The sequence below is a fragment of the Cydia splendana genome, chromosome 9 (genome assembly GCF_910591565.1).
Source record: "Cydia splendana chromosome 9, ilCydSple1.2, whole genome shotgun sequence".
In the NCBI taxonomy this organism is placed as follows: Eukaryota; Metazoa; Arthropoda; class Insecta; order Lepidoptera; family Tortricidae; genus Cydia; species Cydia splendana.
In genome coordinates this window covers 600,651-626,808 of record NC_085968.1, presented here as the reverse complement: position 1 = coordinate 626,808, position 26,158 = coordinate 600,651, and the positions used below count along the sequence as shown (strand labels likewise).

General features: G+C 36.8%; 1 non-coding gene across 1 annotated transcript; it reads left to right on the top strand.

Moving 5' to 3' along the window:
• The first annotated feature begins 11,210 nt into the window (after positions 1–11,210).
• Trnam-cau (transfer RNA methionine (anticodon CAU)) lies at positions 11,211–11,282 on the top strand. Its single transcript has one exon. It is a non-coding gene; the product is annotated as a tRNA-Met (tRNA).
• Positions 11,283–26,158: the final 14,876 nt, after the last annotated feature.

Genomic DNA, 26,158 nt, shown 5'->3' with positions numbered 1-26,158 from the left:
TAAGCAGGGTTACCGGGCTTTTAATCCGAGGCCCCTGGGGCATGATCGGACGATACTGCAGTTGGAGGGTTAGCGTGAAATATAATACTAAAATGTTCAATTTATTTAGGAATAGGTACGTGTTTTGGTAAAAAAGTAATGCAAAAAGTGGATTGCTTTCTGCGTTACTAGCATCCATTTTAGTCATGATGGAAAAAAATCTTGATTTTATTATGTACTCATTGGGTAAGCTTCGATACCTCAAGCGCGTTGGGCTAATAGTGTCATTGAGTCGCGACTTGTTCTGTGGATTTTTCCGTTTCCTCTTTATTTATGCAAACGTCATTAGTTTATATAGTTTAGGATACAGGTAGTGAATTCTATTGTTAGACTCTTTGGAACTTTGTCTACGGAACCCTAAAACGCGGTAAACTAATTCCCTAACCCACCGACCGCCGGCACATGGTTACAGCTTTATTCAGCGTTTATTTTTAACCGCCTTTGCCATGCAAAACGGTTGATTCGACACATGTTTCGGTTATCGGTTTAGCAAAAACTCTAGTGTTTTGCATAACGGTAATGGAGACCTAAGTGTGGTGAAAATGTTGTTCAAAGAAACTACTATAACAACCTAGGTTACATAGAAAATCCTGTTATTCATCTTGGAAGTTTTTTTTTATTACACGACACATATTTTTTCTTCTACTTTTCCTCCTGTTACCATCTGTTGTGCCGTTCGCGAGAACGTTCTTCGTTTACTATGGGAAATATTCTCGAGCGAGAACGTTGCCCATTCAAAACGGAGACCGTTCACGAGAACGGCGCAACTTTAGGTGTAGGGCTCGAATCATATTCTTCCACTGTCTCCGGTCCTGGGCAGCTTGGGTAATCTCCTGTCACATCATCCCTAATCCCCAATACACCCAACTCTTGCTCCCGTTTCCGTTTCCACCCAAGTTTCCGTTTGTCAGGCATCTTCCAGGTCAAGGCCACTTTAGATAGGTGGGTGTTAGGTTTCCTGAGGACATGCCCAATCCAATGCCACTTCCGCGTCTGGATCTCCTTATACATTGGTGCTTGCTCGGTTACCACACCAGCCAGGAGTAATATTATATTGGATTATTAAAGAAATTTTGTTCAAAGCACAAATTTCAATCAGTGCTTTAGTATTAAGTACTAAACTACTACACCTGTTTCTTGTGCACGTAGTCAAAAATAGCGGAAAGGCAACCCAAGTTCTCGGCATAGATGTCGCGTGGTAGAAACAACATCTCGTTTCCGATATCGTTGTCCGTATAATGTGTCCCACAAGTGTCCCACGTGTGAAAATTGGCTTTGTCACCTGAGAGCGCACCAGCGACGCTCTCAGCGGTATAATGCAGTCGCTGTGGCCGAAATCGGCTAGGAGGAGATAATGATGATGAAACCACTACACACCACACAACCGTACGATATTAGACATGACATAGTAGTCTAGTTGTCCAGGGCATTAGCCGCATAATAAGCTGAAGACGCCCGTTCGAATCCAGCCTCCGCTACTGAAGGGCTTTGTCACCATTTTCTCACTTCTTCTTTAGTATTTATGTCTATATTTTGATATATGTTTGTAATTCCATTTATGCTTCATTTGTTCGTTCTTAAATACCGCGATCTGTACCTCATTGCGATAACACACCACCAAAAGGGTGAACACAGACGAACAAAACTCCATAATCACAATCAAAACCCAGTCGTTATTCATAAGCGCAGACAAGAACGTAATTAACAGCCGGATTGGCTCAGACCCGGGCAAATTTCAAATTGAGTCTACACCTACAGACTACCCTACAGGGTAGGGTAAACACGAATGATTCGTTGGGAGTCAGTCAACCGTCGCCTGTGAGGGTCGGTATGTACCTGCTATGTGCTCTGATAGTAAATATTTGCATATATACCGGAGGGGATTTAAAAACCTGTGGACACTTGAAAGTTGAAAACCCTTTGGGGGTAGGTAATGTGATTTTTTGATGAATAGAATCGTATTGACTTATGAAGCCGATTTTAATACTCCAAATAATAAAAAATAAGCAAACATTCTTATAAATAATATAGTCAACAAAGGTATTTTAAGTTTTATGACTGCTCTTATAACTTTAAAAATAAACGATATACTTATAAATAACTACGTTGTAGGCAACACGAAACCCTATATGCACACAGTTATTTCATACTTATAACAAGTCATACAAGATTAATGGATGAAAATAATCCCTTTCAAAATCGGACAGTGCGAGTGAGAAACTTCGCACTTACCCCACTGAAATCTGAGCCGCCAAGTCTCTTGGTAATTAAGTTACGATTCCTCCTTGATGCACTTTTAAACGTGGCCGACGGCTTTTTAATGGGTATTTTATGGTGACAGATCGCTTATTAAGTTTTTATGGCACGCAGTGACAGATGGGATGTAGTTTGACACCAGATTTGAGGGATTGCAAATGGCGGGGAGTTGCGGCGACAAAGGACAGTTTTATTTATTATTACTTATAACGGCCAATTTATAGAACGCTGTTGTAGGTTTTAAATCCATTTTAAGCACAATGGGTTTAGACAATAAGTAAAAATCGTTTTACTACACAACCCGTACGCATAAGACACAGAATAATTCCGAAAAAAAAAAACGCGCAGTTGATAGAGATAGAACAAAACAAATGTCGTATTAAATTTCCCATTCCCCGCTTTTATTACTAGAACTGTTTAACAAGCAGGTAACGGAGGTCATTTTTATTGCTAGAAGTGTTTAACAAGCGGCAATGGAGGCAATCTTTGCATACTAGGTATATTTCTCAAAAAATGGAAGACCAACCAAAAGTGATCAGGATCTAGGAATACTTACAAAAGAACGGGTGTTTTTCACCACAAACTACTTCATAGGTAAATCGCACAATATTGTAAAAGTGACTTAAAAAGGTTTGTTCTACTTTATTGTGGCTTTATGTTCTAGCATTAATAAAAGATGTAAAATACCTACATATATTTTTATAAGCCCAACAATTATATCAGTTAACGTCTGTCCGGTGTATGATACGCCTAAAATTGGAGAGGCACATTTCTCACAAAAGTTTTTCGACCAAAAACATTAACTGCCATTTTATATGGGTAGCTATGACAACCCACCATCATTAGTCTAAATAATACCATAAGAAATGGGCCTCAGTAATCAACATTGCCATAACGATACGGATATTAACGTCACACAATTAATATCACCTATCGCCCCACGGACCTTGCGAGAATTAAAACTGACGATCGCACGCTCATAATTAAAAAGATAAGGCCAAGGCATAACCCTCTGAAAGGGTCGGTTAAAGCACCCAGGAGGGCCCCGAATCGGTTGCCTGATTAAGTAAACTAAGATAACATTGGAAAAGTCAACAGGGGCTCAAAACGAAATAAGTTGATTTGGACGTATTCTCCTGGGCTCGGGTTATCTCTGATAGTTACGTTTGCGATGATTGGATTGGCTCTTGAGAGAAGTATTTGCTCTAAGATATTGGGAAGGATTATTAGTTGAAGTGCGCGGATTTGCATAGTGGTGTCACGTTCGGTAGTGTTGTATGAAATCGGTTAGAGATTTAGATAAAGCAGGAACGATGCAACTTCGTGTCAATTTGGATGAATGGGGTTTGAGTTTTGTCACGAAAGGTAAGTGTTTAATTTATCTAAACTCTCTAAAAACTATTATTGCATCTAATGTAATTCAGTTACTGTTTGAATACGTAGGATTCTTAAGGTCTTACTTATTTGATATGGCACATTTTGCTTGAGAATAACCGCATGATAGTTATATGTTGTATAACACTGTGCAACACGGTAACATTAGATAATTTACCTAACTTACTTTTCTACAGCTCCACAGTAGCTCCTCAAAAGTTATGCCATACCAGCCTTTGGTTGAAATTACGATGCTTGTTGATTTAGATTGAAACGTCATATTTAATAGCACAATGATAACACGTAGGTACCTGTGTAGGCGATTAGGGTTTTAGTTAAAGCAAACTATGAAAAATAGGTAAGTAACGTTCATTCAACACTGATTTTTTTTTAACTGAATTTAAAATAACTCAACTTAACAAAAACAAATGTTTTTCAATATCCTAAGACAGATTTTGTTGTTACAAACGGACCTGTTGGCAAGTCCAAAATTTGTGTAAGTTAGCAAGAAAATGTTTTATTACTCTTATGCAATCATTTCTTTCAGTGTAGTAAAATGCTCAGTAGGAAAAAGTCTTGTTAAAACGGGAAATATCTTCCCCCGACATTGGAAAGTGCTGCAATCATTAGTATTCCGCGCGCGGGCCGGTATTGATTGCCGGCCCCGGCGCCAAAACAATCCCCAAAGTAATGATTTTTCTCCCCGGATGATAATTAAAAATTGGAAACGTTGTTTTGGCAATGCTGTAAATGTTTTAGTTGTGTATCAGAAAATCATAAAAACAAATAAATGTAAGTAAGCACCTTCCTAACACGACCAAACAAAAACATCGACAATCCTGTTATCGGTAAATAAATAAAATATAAATATTATAGCTTACACAAATTAACTAAATCACACAGTAAGCTCAAGAAGGCTTGTGATGTGGGTACTCAGACAACGATATACTGTATAATATACAAATTACTTAAATACATACATTATGTATACCCTTCAACGTTAATCATTTTCCATATTGCCGCTATGCACCAAAAATCTCGATTACTCGTACCTAATGAAAGTAGGTACTCGTATGTGTTGTTATTTAAAAAAAGTTGAATGGAAAATAATATGACTGATGAACACACACTAAATGTAAGCTACCGGACATATATCATACAAAACGTAGATTAATTTTACAAAATGCCATTCTAAACTACAATAACATAACTCAAAACTAGTTTCACTTACAAGCTTCAAACAAATCCAACTCAGTTCAATATCACAAAGCTATCTTAAACTACCAGACTAATTATACATTCAAGTCTCGGCCAAAATAAGCCAACTGCAGCGAAGGGTTACTCGCGAATATCAGGCACTTGGATTGGACTTTTGGGGGGTTAAAGTAGGTGACTAGACATGGTATGATAGTAAGATGTGGGCAAGATGTAATCATTAGTTGTAAAGTGTAGTTGAACGGTAGGGTTAAGTAATAACTGCTACTTGTATTGATCTTTTGGGGGGTTAAAGCTGGACGTGATACGATGTGTGTAATGGCTTACACGGTCAAAGATATAATAATTACTTGTAAAGTATAGTTGACGAAAGGGTTAAGAATCATTTGATACTTGGATTGGACTTTTGAAGGGTTAAAGTGGCTGTTTGAACGTAGTATGATGTGTGATGATAACAAGGTGTAAATTTGGCGTATGCAGGGTTAAGTATCTGTTCGTTCCTGATTACTCTGAGAAAGATCTGAATAGTGCCATTATAAAACAATTATAAGGAGTTTAGTGTGCTATAGGTAGGTAAATGTACCAATAAGTGAAACTTGATATTTCTGACTTTCAACCACACTTCACTTTCCTTTTACTTGTCTTTAATCACCTCTCTTCCTAATATTACTTCCTCGTTAAAGATTGTCATATAAAATCATACTCATTCAACTATATTTTCTATCCGTGCTTTCTCCCGGGTTACGACCTTACAATATTTCCTTAAAGCCTATTTATTCATCATTGCCAAGCAGCACACTTAAAGTGTCCAATTATAACCCTTATTCCTTTACGATAAGGTGTAGAAGTGATCAAATAAGAGTGTCAATGGTGCTAATATCGTAAAAAGACAGACTCGGCAAACCTCAGGACATAAAGCGTGTAAGTCATAAACGCTATGATGTCGGCGCCTACGCAAGTGGGATAGGGTTGTCGATATTTTAAATATATTATAAAGATAAAAAAATACTTTTTTTTTACTTTATTGATGTCAAAAATTACTTAAGACTAGTCATACAATATTTTGTCCGAGCTGAAGACAGGTTGTAGGCAAATAGTGGGCTCTCAAATTTTTATATGTAGGTAATTAGAGTACGTTAGATTTATTTAAAAAAATCTGTATATTACCTCACTCCCGACTAGTGTTGTGCCGCGTTAAAAATCGATATCGACGCCAAAAGCGAGATTAGCGGACCTTATCCCCAATTTCATCTAAATACTGGCTATAATCCCAACAATACAATGGTGACAAAAATAATAAATATGGCTGGTTCCGCCCACCAGCCAACAATGGCCCGCCGTCTGTGTTTCAATATTTTTGTGCTGGGGTCGTAATAGGGGATAAAACAAGGCCAGTGATACGTGTGTTGACACCCGGGAACTATTATTTTTACGCGTGGAACTAATGCGTGGCGATTTTGGTATTAATGGAACGAATAGCAGTAACGACAGTTGGTTATGATAGGTTTGAAATTGGACAGCCTGTTGCGTGGTTAAGGTAAATTACCTTTTTATTTCTGAACAAAGTTAAACCTTCTAAACGTATCGACGTTTAACTTCAATAACATTATCTACTGCTGCATTTTACATAATACATAATTTATAATAAAAATTCAACTTCTTTGGAAAAGGTGGCTATTAAAACGTCGAACTATTCACAAAAGTGAGGTAATTGTATTCGTATTCCCAAAAAGTCACCAAAACCAAAAACCAGTAGCCACCCCAGTCAGACTCACGCCTAATCTCCCAACAAAGCGTTGGAGGAACATTTTGGCGCGAAAATAATGAAGTACACGTGCCAAGCCTGGGAACACGGCACAATGGACACGTGGCGATGCTATCAATCGAACTAACTGCACCAACAAATCTGCTCGGACAAAACACCAGAGAGATTGGACAGATATATTGATAAAGATAACGCTAAAAAGCTGCATACGTGACTACAGCGTGGAACCTCGTCTTAGCGACAATTTAGACAAGTGCTTTCATGCAGCTGACATAAATTTCATTCATAACATTTATCACTTCGATTTGTTAAAAGATTGCTCCAATCCACACCGATGCTATAAAACGGGGATTTAGACCCCCAGATGATAGAGGTTTGATGCGATGTTATTCATATTTATCGTCCCTGACGTAAACTTTATCACCTATATATTTACATTTTTCAATACATAAAACATCGCGCGGGAACCCAGTCGTAAGTTGGAGCAACAAGTCGGTACGGCGCATAAATTTGAATTCAAAATGTGTAAACAGCTCAATGAGATTTTATTTAGCGTCCCGAGAGTTTTATCGTAACGCAACGTATCTTTATTCGCCTTCTTTATGTACCTCTAATTACACGGTGCGAGCGATGATGGCCCTCAGTGTCAACTTAAGAAAAATCATTGACAATAAACCACGCGTGTTCGGAACGATCTCTTACCGCTTAACCATAAGGTGCAGTTTGTAATGGACGCTTAAAAATATGATCATACTATTACTGAGAAAGATAAAATACGTCCTACGCCTTCAACAAAACAATGTGTCTGCGACGATGAAAAGTAAAACGAAAGTAAAAAGACGACAGCACCCAAACATAAATGTGCATGACTTGCATTCGTACTGAGCAATAAAATAATAATTATACACAAGTGACTTATTAGCTATACACGATCGGAACGATGTGAGAATAAAACTGGGCGATCACGATACGAGCCGTTACGAATCTGATAACAAAGGTGACGGCGATAAAGTCGAAAATGCAAAACAACGGGCTGTTGTTACTACAGTTTATGACTGGAATATAAAAAGTAAGAGCAAAATAACAAAAGGTTTAACAATAGAAGTGCGTCGTATCATTTGTTAAACGTCCCTTTTGATGACGACCACTATTATGAATGATGGAAGGGACATGGGGGATAAAATAAAGCATATTTGCAATGTAACGTTTGTGGTTCTATTTTTAACAAAAATCTTTTCAAATCGAAATAACAATGACTTTATCAAACTAGACATAGGAGTAAGGAAAAGGTGAATTTCTACATTCTTACGACAAAATGTGAAAGACGCTCATAAAACAATTCGCAAAATTGCTGATATAATTTATTAAAGTAGGGCAACATCGTCACACGCCAACCCCATTCATAAAGATTTTTTATCGTCACCTATGCTTCCGAAAACATCCTAACCACCATATTTACTCACTCAATTTTAAATTTTAGTTCTCGTAGCTTAGAGTTCAGTTTTGTTTGTGTAGACTAATGGGCTTATGATTGATGGTTTTGGAAGCTGTGTCATTTGACTAACGACACCTTAATGCGGAGTATTTAGTCAGGAGCGGAATGGTTTTATTGTGAGAGCGCAATGTATCGAAAACTTTTAATTTTGGTTTATGGCTCGAGTAGCCCCTTTCAGCCCTTTGCGAGGGTTCTTCGACGTTTCGTTTTATTTGTTAGCCGTATGCTGGACTGTAAATGACTTTCTTATCAAACATGTTACATTATTTAAGTACTGTTTTAATGTTTCGATGGGTTGCCGACATGCTGGTGGGTGTGAGTTTATAAAAGTAAACGTACCTATAACCTATAACTACTGCCGTTCTCATTTTTTTTAAGTTTCGGCGAAATCGGCACTTTACAATTTTGCCTAAGTAAATACATAAGTAAAATACCAAATAATTATTGTTTTACATTCAGAATAAATAATAATTATTATTATGCCTGATTTGAAAGAAAGAAGTAAGTAAAATAGGCTGTAAAATAAATTTAGTTTAAGTAAGGTCAACCTCATCATCATCACATTCAGCAATGTACCTACTTACTTATTTGATTTTTCTCTTAAGAAATAAGTTAATATATAGCATATAACGTTGGACTAACAATAGGTACATTAACGGCTCGATTCGGAAAATGAATTAGATTTCTACTAGACTTCAACAAGTTACGATATGGATAATTTAAAGATATTTGTACGATAGATATGTCAAATTTGACGTTTCCGCGATTCTGGAGATCCTCTTGAACGATTTCGACAAGTTATAACTTAGATATCCAAGTCACATCTAGTCGATATCTAATGTAGATCTAGTTGATCTCTAAATCGTCTAAAGATCTTGTGATTATCTCGAAATCCGAATAGGCCTGTAAGTGATTTTCTATCTACACCTACATATTATTATTACTATGATATAACGTCTTTAATTACAAACAATGCTCCAGAGGTGTCAAAACAGCCATAAATCGTCCCAATCTTATTAAACTTCGTCAAAGGGTTCACATTCCGACCAGGCAATAACCAACACCCCACCATAAAGAAAGCTAGGGTCACCGCGGGGTGTCTTTGTACCATTTTATTGGCCTCCGCGGACTCCCCGAGGTGCACATTGTAAGTGTACCAGCCCTATGATAGCCAGATAATTTAAAAAGTCATATAAGTCGTTGGAAATGTAACATCTATATGACGTTCTGTTATAAATGGACAGTTACGGCAGTTATGGCATATTTGTTAATTCTGCTCGGTATTTGGATATTATGATCTTATTTTTTCCAAAAGGTCGTAAGTGTGTACATAATTATAGTGAACTTAGGTCGTTATTGAAATGTTTAGTTTGACGTTTTATTCGCAGTGACCACATGCTCATTGCTAATGAGTGCATTAGGATATCGTGTTGCATTCAATGACATTTATTGCTAAAATTGCGAATATTATTTTCGGTGTTGTATTCTATTTGATAAAAATACGACGTAATAGGCTGTAGATACCTATATTAGTTTTATAGTGTAGGTACATAATCATAAAAAGCCTTTCTAGTAATGAATATAACAAAATTGTTTTATTGGTCATTAAAGTGCATTAATATACGCTACAGTTCACGTGCAATAGGGTATTTGACTGTATTTAAAATAAATTATTATACACCATTCAAAAAATAAAACACCAGAAGATTAATAGAGAAACGTAGACAGCAGTTATTTGTACCTAGACACAATTTCTATTTTAAAACCCGTATAAAACTATAAATAGTAGGTAATTTGATCGTGACGTCACATGCTAGTATTTCACATAAAATGCAAAGTAGCAAATCGTTTTGACAGTTCGAAAAAAGAAACTGATTTGACTAATAGTCAAATAGCCTAATACATTGGTATATATTTTATCTTAAGCAATAAAACCTACAGCTTTGCAAAAAGTTTATTAAGAAGGCACCACGCAAAGGTGCAGTACGGAGATTGACATATTTCATGTACTTATAAAAATGTCATGCAACAACTACTGGGGCTATTCATAAATTACGTCATTTCAAATTAGGGGGGGGGGGTCTGGACATCGGATGATAGTAGCATGACGTAGGAGGAAACGGGGTCATTCGTAGCATGACTTTTGGATGATTTTAGGGGGGAGGGGGGGTCAAAATCGTCAAAAATCGATGACGTAATTTATGGACAGCCCCTAGATCATACATACATATTTGCAAGGGCTGATTCCATGTACTGGATTAAGGTTGGCTTGTTAAAGATCACCAAAACTTGTCAAGCCCTAAGCACAAATTTTAATTTAAATATAAAAATTAGGTACAAGTTATATAAAAGTTCCTGATAACCATAGGTACTTAAACACGACACAAAAAGTCGAAAAAACCCCTTCAATAACTTCACTACAATTAGCTTGCATTGAAGTACTCGTTCAGTTCACTGGCTAGAGTGTTGCCCCGGGTACTGATACTCGCTACTTGCCACTTGTGCTGAGTTGCTAAACACTTCACTTATTGTATTTCATATTTCATCTCATTTATAGAATTTGTCGAGTAGCGAATTGAGTGAGAGTGTGAAAAGCGCTGTATTATTTGTAACAGATTTAATATTAATAATCATAATGATATTAAACCATCAATTCTGTATTATTTTTTGTAAATATACCTAACCTATGTATTTATGTTTTTTTTTTTATTTATTTATTTTATTTATTTATAATTCTAATTTGTAGATATTGCAATTGAAATCCGACCGTCTATTTGTTACAGTGTATTTATTAATATTGTTTAAAATTCATGCAACATACAATTATTAATTGCATGTAAATACTCAATAATAATCAGGAAATTTATTTAAAAGCTCCACTAAAATTATAATTATAAGCGATAAATGTACGAAATAGGTACATCTAAATACTACAGTGACTACACTAATCGCAGTAAATTATTAGTTTCATGAATCACCGATATCTAAAATTAACTCCGCGCGTCATCACTAACCTCACGACAGCGCTCGCGGCACCTATACCGTAATTTCGCCCGCTCTATTATAAGCAGAGTGGCGCAGTGGAAGCGTGCTGGGCCCATAACCCAGAGGTCCGTGGATCGAAACCACGCTCTGCTATCTACTTTTTGGATTTTTATTTTTCATTTTTACTTTTATTTTTAGTTATTTTTATTGGTAACACAAATATATTAAGGTTTTTTTGAAATGATAGATTTTTAACGTTTTATTGCGTGACATAGTAAAAGAAAACTACTTTTTTCAAAATATAAATATGTACAAAATATTTCCTCATTTTCATGAAAAAATATTTTACTATTTATTTATTTATTACTAATACTAATACTGACTGATATTTTTCCATCCTTATTATTATAGGGTATTCTTTAATTATCCGCTGCGTTACACCACCTAAACATGTTCCTCTCACCCGACTGCGCATCAAAAAGAGGGGTTATATTTTAAAATTCCCTACGAATTCATTTATCCAAGTGAACTCTCATTTAAAAGATCATAAGTGATTTGCGTCTTCTAGTGACGTAAGCCCTTTTGTATGGACAGTTACTCACATCTCTTTGTCTCGTATTAAGTAACCAGTTTAAATGAGATCCCAAGATCCATAATAACTAACTGTTATCAGAGGTCAAGTTATACTGGTTTTGGGAAAATCGTATTGCTGACAGAACGCCGCAGGTGTTAGATATAGAAAACACACCAATATAAGTTGGTCTCCTATCAAGAATATTTGTTACGGATGTAGGGTTCACGTTTATTTGGTTTGCAGGCGTCTCTCGCCCTGACGCTGGTGTTCTAGCACCCAATGGGCATAACGTCCAGTATAATTGTTACTAATAACTTCGAATATAATTATGTAGTTGAAAATATATGGTACATAGTTTAGTATATTTGTATATATACATATGTTTGTTACCATAGAGTATTTGACCACTTTGACTGTATTTCCAGAACTTTATTAAGGGGGTTTACTGTAGTAGTACTATATTTGTACTGTAGTAATAGATCACGTAAGACTGGTTTACTTAATACACGATGTTGCCCTGGGCAGTGTTTTGTAAAAGCATTCACGGGATTCTGGTGATGTGATACACGCTGTGTTTTTGCAAAACAATCGTATGCCCGACTTGTTTGGGTTTTAGGCAAGTTTTACCTTTGATCTTTTATTTGGGGTTTAGAAAAAAATACGTTCGTATAAAATAAAATAAATCATTTTATTGGCACTTACTTATTTAAAAATGCAGTCAGCATCAAAAGTATATAGGCATTTTTGACTTCACAGAGCATGACTGTATGAACATAGTTTGACTAACTACCCGATTCGAACTTTAAGATACGTCAATTAATAGATCTAGAAACGATATGGATTAGATGTTTCAGTGTCAAAAGTGACGTTATTGTTTGAAGAAACGTCACATTTGACACTGACATACCTAATCCATATCGTTTCTATATCTATTAATTGACGTATCTTAAAGTTCGAATCGGGCCGTAAGTTTTTTTTATGATAGTGGAGTAAAATGAGCAGACGAAAAAGCAATTATACCGTTGCCCGTGGAGAGTGGACAGCCACAACGCCTAAGGGGTTTCAAGTGGTTTGCCGGCCTTTAAGATGGGAGTATGCTCTTTTCTTGAAGGTTTGAGAATCGTATAGGTCCGGAAATACAGCGGGCGACAGATCATTCCACACGGTTTAGCTGTAATAGACTTCTTATAGGTATTGATATGCAAGTAAATATTGTAGTTAATATTAAAGGCTTATTAGTAAAGTATAATAAAAAATTTCAACTGTCTAGCTATCACGGTTCGTGAGATACAGCCTGGTGACAGACAGACAGACGGACGGACGGACGGACGGACGGACAGACGGACGGACGGACGGACGGACAGCGAAGTCTTAGTAATAGGGTCCCGTTTTACCTTTTGGGTACGGAACCCTAAAAATGGGGAAACCGCAGACTACTTTTTGTTTAACAGAATAACAATGTAGTGATATTAAATAACCCAAAGTTCCACTAAAACAAATATAAAAAAAAGAAATAAAATTTTAACCATTACTGTCAAGTAGACAGTAACTTAAAAAAATAGAATTAAAGCTACATTGACAGGCGTCACTTTTTAGCCACCTATAACGAAACTTCGTTAACCACCCCTCATATTATGTAAATGCCAATTTAAAGCCACTTGTTATCTAGTTAGCTTCGAAAAATACCCCCACTAGCCTTAGGCTGTCAACTTGCTGTAAATAATCAATAGCCATCGACAAACGAAGCATTCGACTGTCAAATTCTAGTTTCGGCTGCAACAAAAGACCATTACCAACTTAACTTTCAACTTATCCTCGCAAAATCATTCTAAAATCACCCTTATCCATTTAAAAATACAGGCTTACACATATTTTAATAACAGCAATGCGATATCTCAAATTACAAAATTAGTTAACCGTTGCAAAAACCAATGCCAAACGAAAACGGCGCCTAAAACCCGTTAATAGGGTTCTCGTATAATTTAGCAAGTGGTAAAGTTAGGGTGGTTGCGATATGGTGGTGTAATAGGGGCTTGTTATGGTAATCGTGGCCGGAGGCTAAGGGTGCAGGAGGCCGTAGGCTCGTTAAAGGACACATGGTGTTAGAGGGCACTTGGGTGCAAGATGGCTAGATTTGGGAATTTCTCAATAGGTTTTCGATTATTAAGTTTCTCTTACCTACGAGTGTAGTATGAGTAGTACTTGGCTTGGGAAAAATGCCTATTAATAGAAATTAAAACAGAACTATAACGGGTTAGCACTGATTGACTAGCACGTTATCTTTTCGCGGATTAGCAAAGCAAAGTAATATTTTAGTATTAATTAAAACAGAACTATAATATTCTCGCGCCAACACACTGGCACAAATTTTACGTCACAAATTGTCATCAGTCTTATTTGAATTAATTTGTACCTATCGTTAATCTTAGAGTATTTTATAATGTACCTCAATATGTGGATGCCGATGTATTTACAAAATCATTTGAATTTATTTACAAAATAGCAAAATCTAAATACAATATACAAACCTAAATCTGAAAGCCATGCGCTAGTATATTACATTAATATCGAAACAGAAATATATTTTTTTAGAAAATCATACTTGGACGTTTGGACAATGATGATGAATGATATGAATTAATTTCGCTGACCGAAACGTACCTATAGGTACTGTAAATTTTAAATAATACTATTGGAGCATGTGGAGCACTTCATTTCACCACAGTGTCGCTTACCTAGACGTTTCATGCTTTAATTACGTCTATAAAACCAAGTTGTTTATAAACAACTACTAGACGTAATACGTAATACGTCATACGATATACGTAATACGTCTAGTAGATACGTGATAGTATTACGTCTATGTTAATATAACCAAGTTGTTTAATGTATTGTCGGGCCAAAAATCTACTCTTTTCTATTTTTGTACCAATATTTCGAGGTACCTAAGCGATACTCAATGCCAGCCAATGCTTAATGTACTCGCCTATTTAATTTAAACGACTCACTCAGCAAGATTTGATACCCAATGAAAAATAACTCACCCGCTTTCAGTTTAATTCCCCCCAGTGCCGACTAGTTAATATCTATCTGTAGGTATTTAATCCGAAGGGTTCAACCCGTTCGCATTCGCCATGGCCGTTAGCGGGTTTATTAATTAAGGGTTATTTACTGGGTGTAGTGATGAAGGAAAAATTTGCTGAGTTGCTTGGTTCTTCGGTTTAAGAAACAGATTGATCCACAAATGGAGTTCAATGGGTTACATAGTCATGTATAAAATTGGTGGGGTTAAATGACTAGAAATTGAAAATACTAAATGAAAACCTTCAAAAGAGTGAAAGGGACTTCAAAAGTATTTAAATGTATGACTTTATTAATTATAATACAAAAAGTGCAGTCTCACAAGAGAGGTAGCATACTATGGGCTAAAAACACGAACTATGCGATGCAAATAGTAGATAGAGATAGTACTAGTACCTATGCATGATCAATTCGTAAAACGTGTATTCCAATAGAAGTATGATTCTTTTGTTATTTTGACTTATTTATTAAAATACAGGCCTATTCGGATTTCGAGATAATCACAAGATCTTGAAACGATTTAGAGATCAACTAGATATACATTAGATATCGACTAGATGTGACTTGGATATCTAAGTCATAACTTGTCGAAATCGTTCAAGAGGACCTCCAGAATCGCGGAAACGTCAAATGTGACATATCTATCTTACAAATATCTTTAAATTATCCGTATCGTAACTTGTTGAAGTCTAGTAGAAATCTAATTCATTTTCCGAATCGAGCCGATAGACAGCATATATGACCATTATTCTCCATATTTGAAAATAAGTATATCCCTAAGATATACATGCAATTGTTGTTGGACTATAACGCATGAAATCCTATGAATAGTGTTGAACCTACATCCCAACTAACAATTTGAGGCAAAATTTAGGTTCATATTATATTGAACGATTAAATTTAAATAATATGTATAACATGCATACCTATATGTAAGTTATGGAACATACTTTTTGTACTTAATAACTTTTATTTCAGATGACAGTTTATAACAACGTTTAATTAATAACGCTTCATAACGTCAAGCTTTACAATTAAATTTATATATGTAGAAAAATAGATCTGCGTAAAATGGGACGCACACGTATATGTACGGGCCAATTCAAGTCTTAGTTATTCGATCTGTTTCCGATATGATATTGATATTTCAGTGACAAAAGTGACATTGCTTCAACCAAAAACGTCACTTGTGACACTGACATATCGGAAACAGATCGAATAACTAAAACTGGAATTGGCCTGGTACACAATGTAGAACATTCCACGCGCCGTCCTTGTGAGGTCATTCTCTATGAAATTCCTGGCTGACTATTAAAATGTCTTTATTAAAACTTGATTAAGTTGGGTAAGGAGAGTGCCAATATGGCGAGAAAAGTAAATAAAGTGAAATTGCGATTTTTCTTTAGATGTCAGGGATCACAAGCCTAATAAGCTAAATTTGTTAAAACAACAAGTAACAACCTTTGTCTAGTAGGTAAGGTTGTTTTATTTTAAACCCACTTAAAAAGTCACTTAAACCACGAAACATACATACACCGTACGAAGTAAAGTCGTAACAAAGTTTCAAAATAACCACAAGCAATTAAAAATACGTCTAATAAATATACAAAGATATAAAAAACAAATAAAAAATGTTTTAACTTTGTTTACTTACAAAATGGCAGCACGCGAGCTATGTGCGTCCCTTTCCGTTTGACAGATCGGCCACGTGGCACGCCACTCCTCACTCGTCCGCCGTATTTAAAACACGCCACCGTAACAACCTACTCCTTCCATTTCTAAAAACAGTTCATTTGTTTCGTTGCGTTCCATTTTTGAAAAGTCATCGTTTGTTTTCAATGACATTTTTGCTTGTTCCTTAATTATTTTATTAGCTTGAGCGTTTTTACAGCTTTGTCATTCCATTTTTTAAAACAAAGAGAAACATTTCATTTTGCGGAAATGTTTTTATCCGCTTTCGAAACACTTTATTCGCCTTTAGTGGAAAAGCAGATTGGCTGAAAGACGTGGTTAACAGAACTGATTCCATTTTGAAAATTACCCGTTTTGTGCGATGTCTATTTCGTCCGCTGCGAGTTTTATAAGTTTTTAACCGACTTTTCATCACTTTTTCGCGATTCGCAGTAGAAAAGCAGCGAATTGTCTGAAAGACGTAGCCGCACTGAACGTTTTACTCTCGCGTTCAACTAAATTTTCAATTCAAACAGGGTATTTATAAGGGTAGTGACGCAGTACAAAATTTACATATTGACGTAATAAAGCAGGCGGGTGTCTGCTTTGGATTCGGGACGCGTCCTCGGTATGGATTTTTTGCGTGGCTTTGGATTAAGTAGCGATCGCGGTCGATATAATCTGCACGAATTTTGGGCTTATTATGATGTTACGTGGCCGTCTGTGCTGTGCAAAATTTTGTCACATTTTGATGCCATTGTCAAATTGTAAAAAGTTAGCAGACCCCGACTGATGTAAACTGTGATAAATGCTAAGACAAGGGATAAAAGTCACTTTCGTCCATTAAATATATTCATCTTGAGATGCACGCCGCCAATACTACATAATATATACAGTAAAACTTAGATAACTGGGACTTCAACAGACTGGAAAATTGTCTTACTTAAAATGATATTTCACTTTTCCAGTGTCTCTTACATAAGTACTTTAGAATCTATTCCTTTCTTTTTTGGACATCCTTTGACTTCTCTCCCTACTCCCTACTCCATTTTCCTGGCTGTTATTTCAAAGCCACCGGACCATGAACTTTAGGTCTTCCTTGTCTTCGGCAATATATCCAGATGTACCTATTCATCATCTTCTTCCTCGTTTCCACATGATGGCTTGCAACCAAATTCCTTTTTTCAACTTTATGCACCGAATTTGGCACTACTATTTTTCGCGTTCCGGATAGACGCATGTATGTATTTTAGCGGTCATTTTTGAAAAGATGTATTATTCAAATAATAAAACAACAGTGATAGACCGAGACGAGACGGTAATATAAAAAACTCGATCTAATTTCCCATTACTACAAACGATGCGTAAACAAACTAACCGACCTGTCAAAATTATTTATAGTTTTATCTCCAACTTGAAACTTCAAATTCAACTTTATCGTCAAGGGGCGAAGGTTGAAAATTGCTTATAGTAGTATTTTGTATTTTTTGTTTGTTTGTATGGTTAGAATTAATATTGTGCCGTGTTCTTAGTGGAGTTAAATGTAATTATCTTTGTTGCATTCCTCATTGTTGTTAATGAGGTATGGAAATTGATATGTTTCGGATAATGGTTCTGTATGTAAGTACTTGGATTTATTATGTAGGTAACCTATGGGTATTCAATTTGGTTTTCACTCTAAATTTATGCTCATTTTTATGAATTCACCAGTTTTTTTATAAAATTGCTCTTATGTAGATGTGTGTACCGTTATTGTAACTCATTGAAAATATTCTAAAATCGGGCGAATCACAATAAGGATTTTTTTGTAGTACTTATAAGTATACGAGCTGCAATTGTACTCGTATCTCGCATTCATCATTTCAGCCTTATTTCGCCCACTGCTGCCCATAGGCCACTCTTCGAGTACACTACTGATCCCGGTCCTGAGCTAATCTCATCCAGAAGTGAGCCGTTATCTTCCGAATATGGTCCACCCATCGAGCCATCGGATACGACACCAAGCGCTCCTTTGAAAGCGGCCACCATTCCGAACATTTTGGTCCACCTGCCATCGCTCTGCCTGGCAACATCGTATTAAACAACTTGAACAGTAAACATTAATCATTTTAGTCCAAATCTTCCCGATAGTCCTGAGATAGCTGTCAAAATTTAGTGAAATACTTAGGCACAAGGGTTTTTCAATTGCATGCATTGATGTCTGCGGAACTCTAAAAACAATTTATATAGGTAGGTAGACGCCGCACGCGCCGGCGCGCAACTAATCCTTAACCGTCTGTATTAAACGTCACTCTTTGCTGACCGAGCTAATGATGACAAATTAATGATCCAATTTCTTTATTTTGTTAACTCATGCAACGGCATGTAAGACGTGGTCAAGTAAGTAAAGCACCAGAGACTAGGATACGTAATAGAAAAACCGGACAAGTGCGAGTCGGACTCGCCCACCGAGGGTTACGTACTTTTTAGTATTTATTGTTCTAGCGACAACAGAAATATATAACCTGTGATTATTTCAACTGTCTATAGCTATCACGGTTCATGAGTTAGGTACAGCCTGGTGACAGACAGGCAGTGAAGTCTTAGTAATAGGGTTCCGTTTTTACCTTTTGGGTACGGAACCCTAAAAACAATGTAAGGCAAAAAAGCAATAAAATAAAATACATAATTAAATATTAATTGGTCGCTACAGTAAACCGCTCTGTACCTATTCACGATGATTAAAAAGAATAACCCTTTCAAAACTGCAGTAAATTCTGGTTGCACAACATTTTTTCAGTAGCTAAGCGAGGCAAACTATGGACATGAAGTAACAGAAAAATTGAGATCACAGGACATACGGTAGAGAATGTCTTGTAGCATTAAGTCCGCCTTTTGTACGTTTGTACAATAAAGATTTAATAAATAAATAAATAAACTTATAGTTCCGATATTTACCAAAACTTTCCCAAATCATAACAACAGCGTTTAATAAAACGAGCGAATCAAGTAAATCCTTGTTGAGTCGGCTTGGTTAAAAGATCAATAAACTGACGATATGAGGATATCTACGCTACGGACCTTATCCATCCCCAAAAGGGCTTTTCCTACCTTTGAAATATAGTCTTTTACGTCGGCTTGGATGTGGGTATTGGTATACGCAGCGGTACCGATAGTGAAACGATGTCTGTCCATAATATTCTTTAGGGTGCATCTCATTTGGAGTAAGAACCTGCCTTTGTCAACAGCGGGGGTGGAAAATCGATACTGGCCGCAAACGTAGGCCGATCATCACTGTCTTGTCTACGCTAATTCGAGGTTTGAAATTTGGAATTTAGATTGTGTTTTGTTTTTTATCCGAATGCTATTGAGGTTGTATTTTTTGAAAGGTTTGAAAGTTTTATTTTCTTGTTATCGTAGAATAAAAATACCATTTCTAAGGTTTGTTTTAAAGCAGTTTTCAGTTGGTTGCATTTTAGATTTATTCATTTCTTAATTAGCTTTGGGTCAGATATTTTTTTATGTGAGTTAAGCTTATGCGTCTTTCCTGTAGACATTATAAAGGTAATAAACTTTAAAGCCAAATTTATTTTCCGAACGCTTATACCCAGCTCGTTAACATTCGTATTATCTACATGATAACACCAGTATTTCCATACGTTTTGACCCATTTACCTATTTACCATAACTTTTATGGTGCGTGTTGAATGTGTTTCCGTTTGCGATGCAATAAAGACTACAGTTAGACCAAGTAAGTCTCCAACGATTTTGATAGCACACGCAGTGCAAGTGTTATTTATACGTCATAATTTCATAGAAGTTTGACGTTTAAAATAACACTTGTACCGCGTGTGCTTTCAAAATCGTTGCAGACTTGTCTTGGTCTAGCTCTATTAACCTTACAATGTCGAGCTCTATGACCTTTCAGTAACTCCTTCTTTATCCCTTTTTGGTTGGACAGCGTGCTGCAGAGAGTGCAAAAGAAAAGAGACATTTTGGATACTATCTTCTTCTTAATCGCTCCCCCATTGCTGAGGATCGTGACTCCACTTGCGCTTTATAAATTGCCTCCAACTGTTTCGGTCTGTGGCTTGATGGAGGGCGGTGGTAACAGGTAGCTCCAGCTGTTCGGAGATCTGGTCCGACCATCTCTTTGGACTTCGCCCTCTAGGTCTTTTACCCTCGACCTTTCCCGTCACCACTAGTCTTTCTAAATTGTTGGCCCCTCTTCGTGCGATATGGCCAAAGTAGGTAACAACACGGTATAGACATATAGAGGACAGACGTTGGATAGTATAAAGATTCGGAAACTGCAAATGCAACTGTGTGCTTTGGTCATGTATTACGAAATGACAAATACCACCTCCTCCAGCTGGTAATACAGGGGAAAATCCAAGGCAAACAAAAATGTGGAAGAAGACGTACCTCGTGGCTCAAAAACCTCAGGTGCTGGTTCAAGATGAGCACCAGATCGCTGTTTCGAGCTGCAGCGTCAAAATAGAAAATAGCCCTAATGATAGCCAACCTCCGACAGGAGACAGCACCATAAGAAGAAGAAGATCCCTTGTAGTCCACGAAACTCTGAAAAACTTGTCGTATAATCCATTTCTTCTAAGTAGGTCCCTCACTGCTGAGGATCGTGACTCCGCTAGCTAATTTTTCCTATGGCAGCTCTCCACTTCTCCCTGTCGGTTGGATATGGGCGGTCTGGGCGGATATTTGGTCACACCACCTCGTTGAACTTGGTCCTCTAGGCCGTCTGCCGTCCACCTTTCCCATCACTACAAGTCTCTCCAAGTTATCAGGGTCTCTGCAAGCTATGTGACGGAAGTATAATCCACTACAATCGTTTTAATAGCCACACGAACTCTACTACTGCTATTCAACCCTTGTTTATCTATATTTGTTTTCGCGTTGCGTTCAGTAACGCGTGATCCACAATGCAAATGCAACAACAACAAGGGCCGGCGCATTAATATTGCAGCTACAAATATTCAAATATCCGGCTAAGCTGGGAAGCGAGGGATGGTGCGGATTTTTGTGCTGTGAAGTGTGGATTGTTTATTGATGTGATGGACATGCAAATTGAAGACTTGAAAGAAAGGGCGGGTTGTAAGCGTCGGTGATCATCAGTGATGCCACACCGCGGGATTTCGAACAAAAATCTTAATATGGACATGAATGGAGATGAGATGACTCAAATGCAGCGATCTTGTTCGAAAAAGTAATTCTATTGAGTGTTGTTATAAATATATCTTTAAGAGTTTTTGAATAGGATGTTTACTCGGAAACCCGCGGTGTGGCACCGTCCGTGCGTATCACTGGTGATCATAGATGTGATTTTTCGGGCTATAAGATAAGAGCAACATTGACAATAATTGTATCCCAAATGTACAGTTCGGATTCAGACTATTATAGCATTGCAGCACAGCTGCCAGTTGTTAAGTTACTGCAGTATTGCTGCCGACCGAATTTCTGCTGTATATATCAAAAATCGGCACAGCAACATCGATTCTCACATTTGCGGCAGAAACGGAGTAACATTACTACCATCGCTTTATAGATGTGACGTGGATGTGACCCTGATGTACCTCTGATATTCGTAGGAAAGTTTTGAGAATTACCAGCCAAAAGTGTAGATTTAAATAAGCTGATTTGTGGTATTTTCGTTTAGATTAATATATTATGTAGAAATTCAAGTACTTTATGTAACCGTGTATGCATTTATAGTATCAAATATGTCTAGTTCGTAACTTTTTAACACATTCGGTGCGGCAGCGCAAAACCCAAACTTACTGCCAGTGCTATACGAGTCATATACTTCCCGTATTGAGAAAGCCAGATTTGCGGCACGACCTACATTTTCCCGTACCATGTCCTGACTTTAAAGGTCCCTACAGACCTGGAAAGTAATCGATTTGAAATAAAAGTAATTCTGATCAATAGACTATATCTTTGTGTATATACAGCTGCCGTCGCCCGCGGATCTATATAAAATTAAAAAAGATATAGGCGTTTTTCAAAACCCTTAATTTTACGGGAATATACTTCCCTTGCCGCACAGGCCGTATATAACACTAGTGATGGGATACAAAAAAAATCGATAACGACTTTTATCATCGACAAAATATTTATCATCGTCATCGTGTCTGTACGTAATCAAAACGAATACTATTCATCCTGATATAATTATAAACAGTTTAGTTTAGTTTTATTTTAGAATAGTTTTGTATTTAGTTTAAAATTGTAATTTTAAGTTGTTTTTGGGCATGTTTTTGTACCATATATATGAATAAAAGTAAATTATAAACAGGTGTCGGACTTTTAGGGTAGGTAATTTTCAATATAGATGTCATAGTCTTGAATTGTCGCATTAATAAAATGTCGTATCGACGCGGAAGCGTGAACAATGCGCAGCACTATGACCAATCTGAGCGCTGCGTACCCACCTTTCGGTGCGGTACGGGGTGATGGAGTACAGACAAATAGTACCCGACCCGCGCCAGAGAAAAATAATACCTTTCAGTGCGTTACGCAAAAATACTTCCCGAACATTTTTTCTTTTGAAATAGAATATACTTGAAGTAAGAATATCGGGAGTATACTCATCCTTCTCTTACTCACACGGGAACATAGAAAAATCACCACCGTACCGGGGGTAAGACAAGCGCAGATAGCTGCCGTACCGGCGGAAAGTCAAATACGGCCAAATGCTTCCTAATCCAGTAACTTTGTCGAATTTTGTAACCTGGCTCTTTTGCGTCAAATCCGGTAGTTCTGATTTTTGCAGACTTGTTTATGATGTTGGCCTAATGAATAATCCAAGTTTGTGACTTCGAGCGCCGAACGCAACTTTGTCAACCCTGTTTGGGGGGGGGGGGGGGGGGGGACTATCTTGTGGCTACCGGACCAAATCAGCTTTGATTGACCTTAGAAACAATGAAATTGTGCCAACCGGCATCGCCTGAGACAAAAGTGTATACTCACTGCACTTACTTAGCCTACGAATACAAGTTCGAAAAAATTATACATTTTGAAAGGCTTTATCTCGGAAAATATTAGATGTACAGAGACTATTCTAGTGTCTTATTGTAGCAAATTTAGTCTACTTTAAAGACGCCCTAGGAAGTTACTATCAAAAACTAGTACTTTAGGGTTATAATCGCCCAAATCTAAAAAAAATTGCGGTTTATTCGATTTTTGACAAAGTTGCGTTCGGCGCTCGAGGTCACAAACTTGGATTATTCATTGGGCCAACATCATAAACAAGTCTGCAAAAACTCGGAACTACCGGATTTAACGCAAACGCAAAATGTATAATTTTACTGTATTATCCCGTAACGCAGCGAATGTGTTAATAAAATATTTCTTATAATCGTAATCGTAACCATCCAATAACGTTATCGTACTTTGCAGGTGTGTGCGACGGTAATCGCTTACCATCAGTCGACTCGTCTACTCGTTTGCCTCCTATCATTTAAAAAATCTTACCTACCTATGTATTTTATGTAAAATAGATCAGCATAAAACTTTTAACCTTGACTGCAAAACAGAGTGACATACAGTATTGAAATTGAATGCAGAAGTAGGTAGCTGAAACAGAAATGTAACTCGATTCCTCCTCGCATGTGCTGCATAAGAAAATAATATTACCTACATTCGAATAAAAATATGCGCCGTTTGTATTTTGATATAGGTGTTAGGTACAATATACATATAGTCTGTCAGAAACTTCAAATGCTATCTAAGTGCCACGAGCCACCGATGTTTGAATTTATGATCTAATAGGTATTTAAAGGCAATCCAGAATAAGATAATCTTTAATTCTTTAAGAAAAAAATATAGAATATTTCTTTGTAAACTTATATAAGTATTGGAAGGGCCAATAGTTTTAAGTTTAGAAAATATGCTCTACATTTTCTACGAAATTTTACCTACTCTTACAAGTCACGGATTATAAGTTTCTTCTAATTTCCGCAACTTCACATCCGAATAGAAAACAATCGTACCCTCTCGTGTATCGACCGGGACCGGGCTGTCCCCGCTCGATAAAAAGATCTCGTTTGCGTACCGACGCGTGCCGCGAATATTAATGTGCTATAGATTTAATCGGGACGGGACGGAACGGGACACTACGTTTGATACGCTGTCGGGAACAGGCACGGGAAGAATCTGTGTCTTAAAAATAGCGATTTTTGTGATATTTTTTGACACACTCACGACCGAGGCGACATTAAATATGAATGGCCTATATCTAGATTTAATCGGGACGGGACAGAATGGGACACTACGTTTGATACGCTGTCGAGAACAGACACATTAACACACATGTACATTAATGACCGCCTATTTGCAGTTTATGCTACCGCCATAATATACTGACACAATTTGTTTACATTGCCTGACAAGCAGATAAATAACAACTCCGTGTCTCTGGTGAAAGAGATATTTAATTCAATTCAAAATGTCTATTTCAGACTAAATGTATTAATATGAAGGAACAACTGCACAACTACAGAGATCAAAAGCCAGTTTGTAATCACTATTTTAGTACATACTAAAAAAGTTCCGAACGAGATACACATTTAATACGAAGTTGTTATATTAATACATATAGGTAGGTCATTTTAACGTAACATTATTATCGGACATGATAATGTTTTTTCTGCAATTTTTCATCTGCTGTGTGCTTGTTAATTTTACATGTCAAACACACATTATTCGGCGCGATTTGGGAAATGAATTAGAGATTCACTAGATATGAAATAGTAAAGATATGTGACGTTTCACGGCAAAAGGTACCATGGGAAATGAATGCGCCGTCTCTTTATTGTATAATTTTGTCAAGAATCGTTTTTCAGACACAAATTCCTTCAATGACCCCAAACTAAAACGGAATAAAACAATTGCCAAGTCATAAATCAGCCTAAACCAATCCTACCCACTCTTTTCTGAAAGGACTTATGTACAACATTTATTCTATCCACATACGTCTTTTTACAATCTTTGTCAAAGACGTGGTTTGAATGTCCGTACTCAAAAGATCTTAATTGCGGTTTTAGGGTTATACAGTTAGGCTGTTTCGTAAAATAGGTTGTAATAGTGGTCAAAGGCGGGACAGAACCCGCGATAGCCGCCCTGACCTCTGGCCGGCTTCCGGCGGACGTACTCGTATGGCCCGCCCGCTTCCGGCCCAAAAACCTCCTTTACATATCCCTTCCGGTTCGTTTTTTGGTCGACATATTGGATTTTGGTGGGTTGACGTTTAGGTTTGCTTCGGGTGGATGTGTAGTTGAAGAAATAGTTGAAGAGGATACATCGAATGCAGGAAATAAATATACCTTTCTTTGATGATTATATTTACTTATATTTTTTTGTACATTTCATCAATACCTATCATATAATTATATTATTTCTTGTCTTAATCTTGAAGTAAGTCCTATTACCTTATACCTTAAAGTTATTTTTTATAATGCTTATTTTTTATATCATTTGGGTTATATATTTGGATATCAAATTGGTCTTTTATTTTTTAACGTATGGTAATTTTATATTAAGTATGATGGCAATACTATTCAAATTTGGATTAAGTAATTATATTTTACACATATAAAACTACATTTTCCAGTTAAGTTTCCTGAGCCAATGGTAGTAATTGTAAGTTTATTATGGATGTAGGATTCAATATTTCATTTACGATAGAAATTTCACCTGTATAATAATC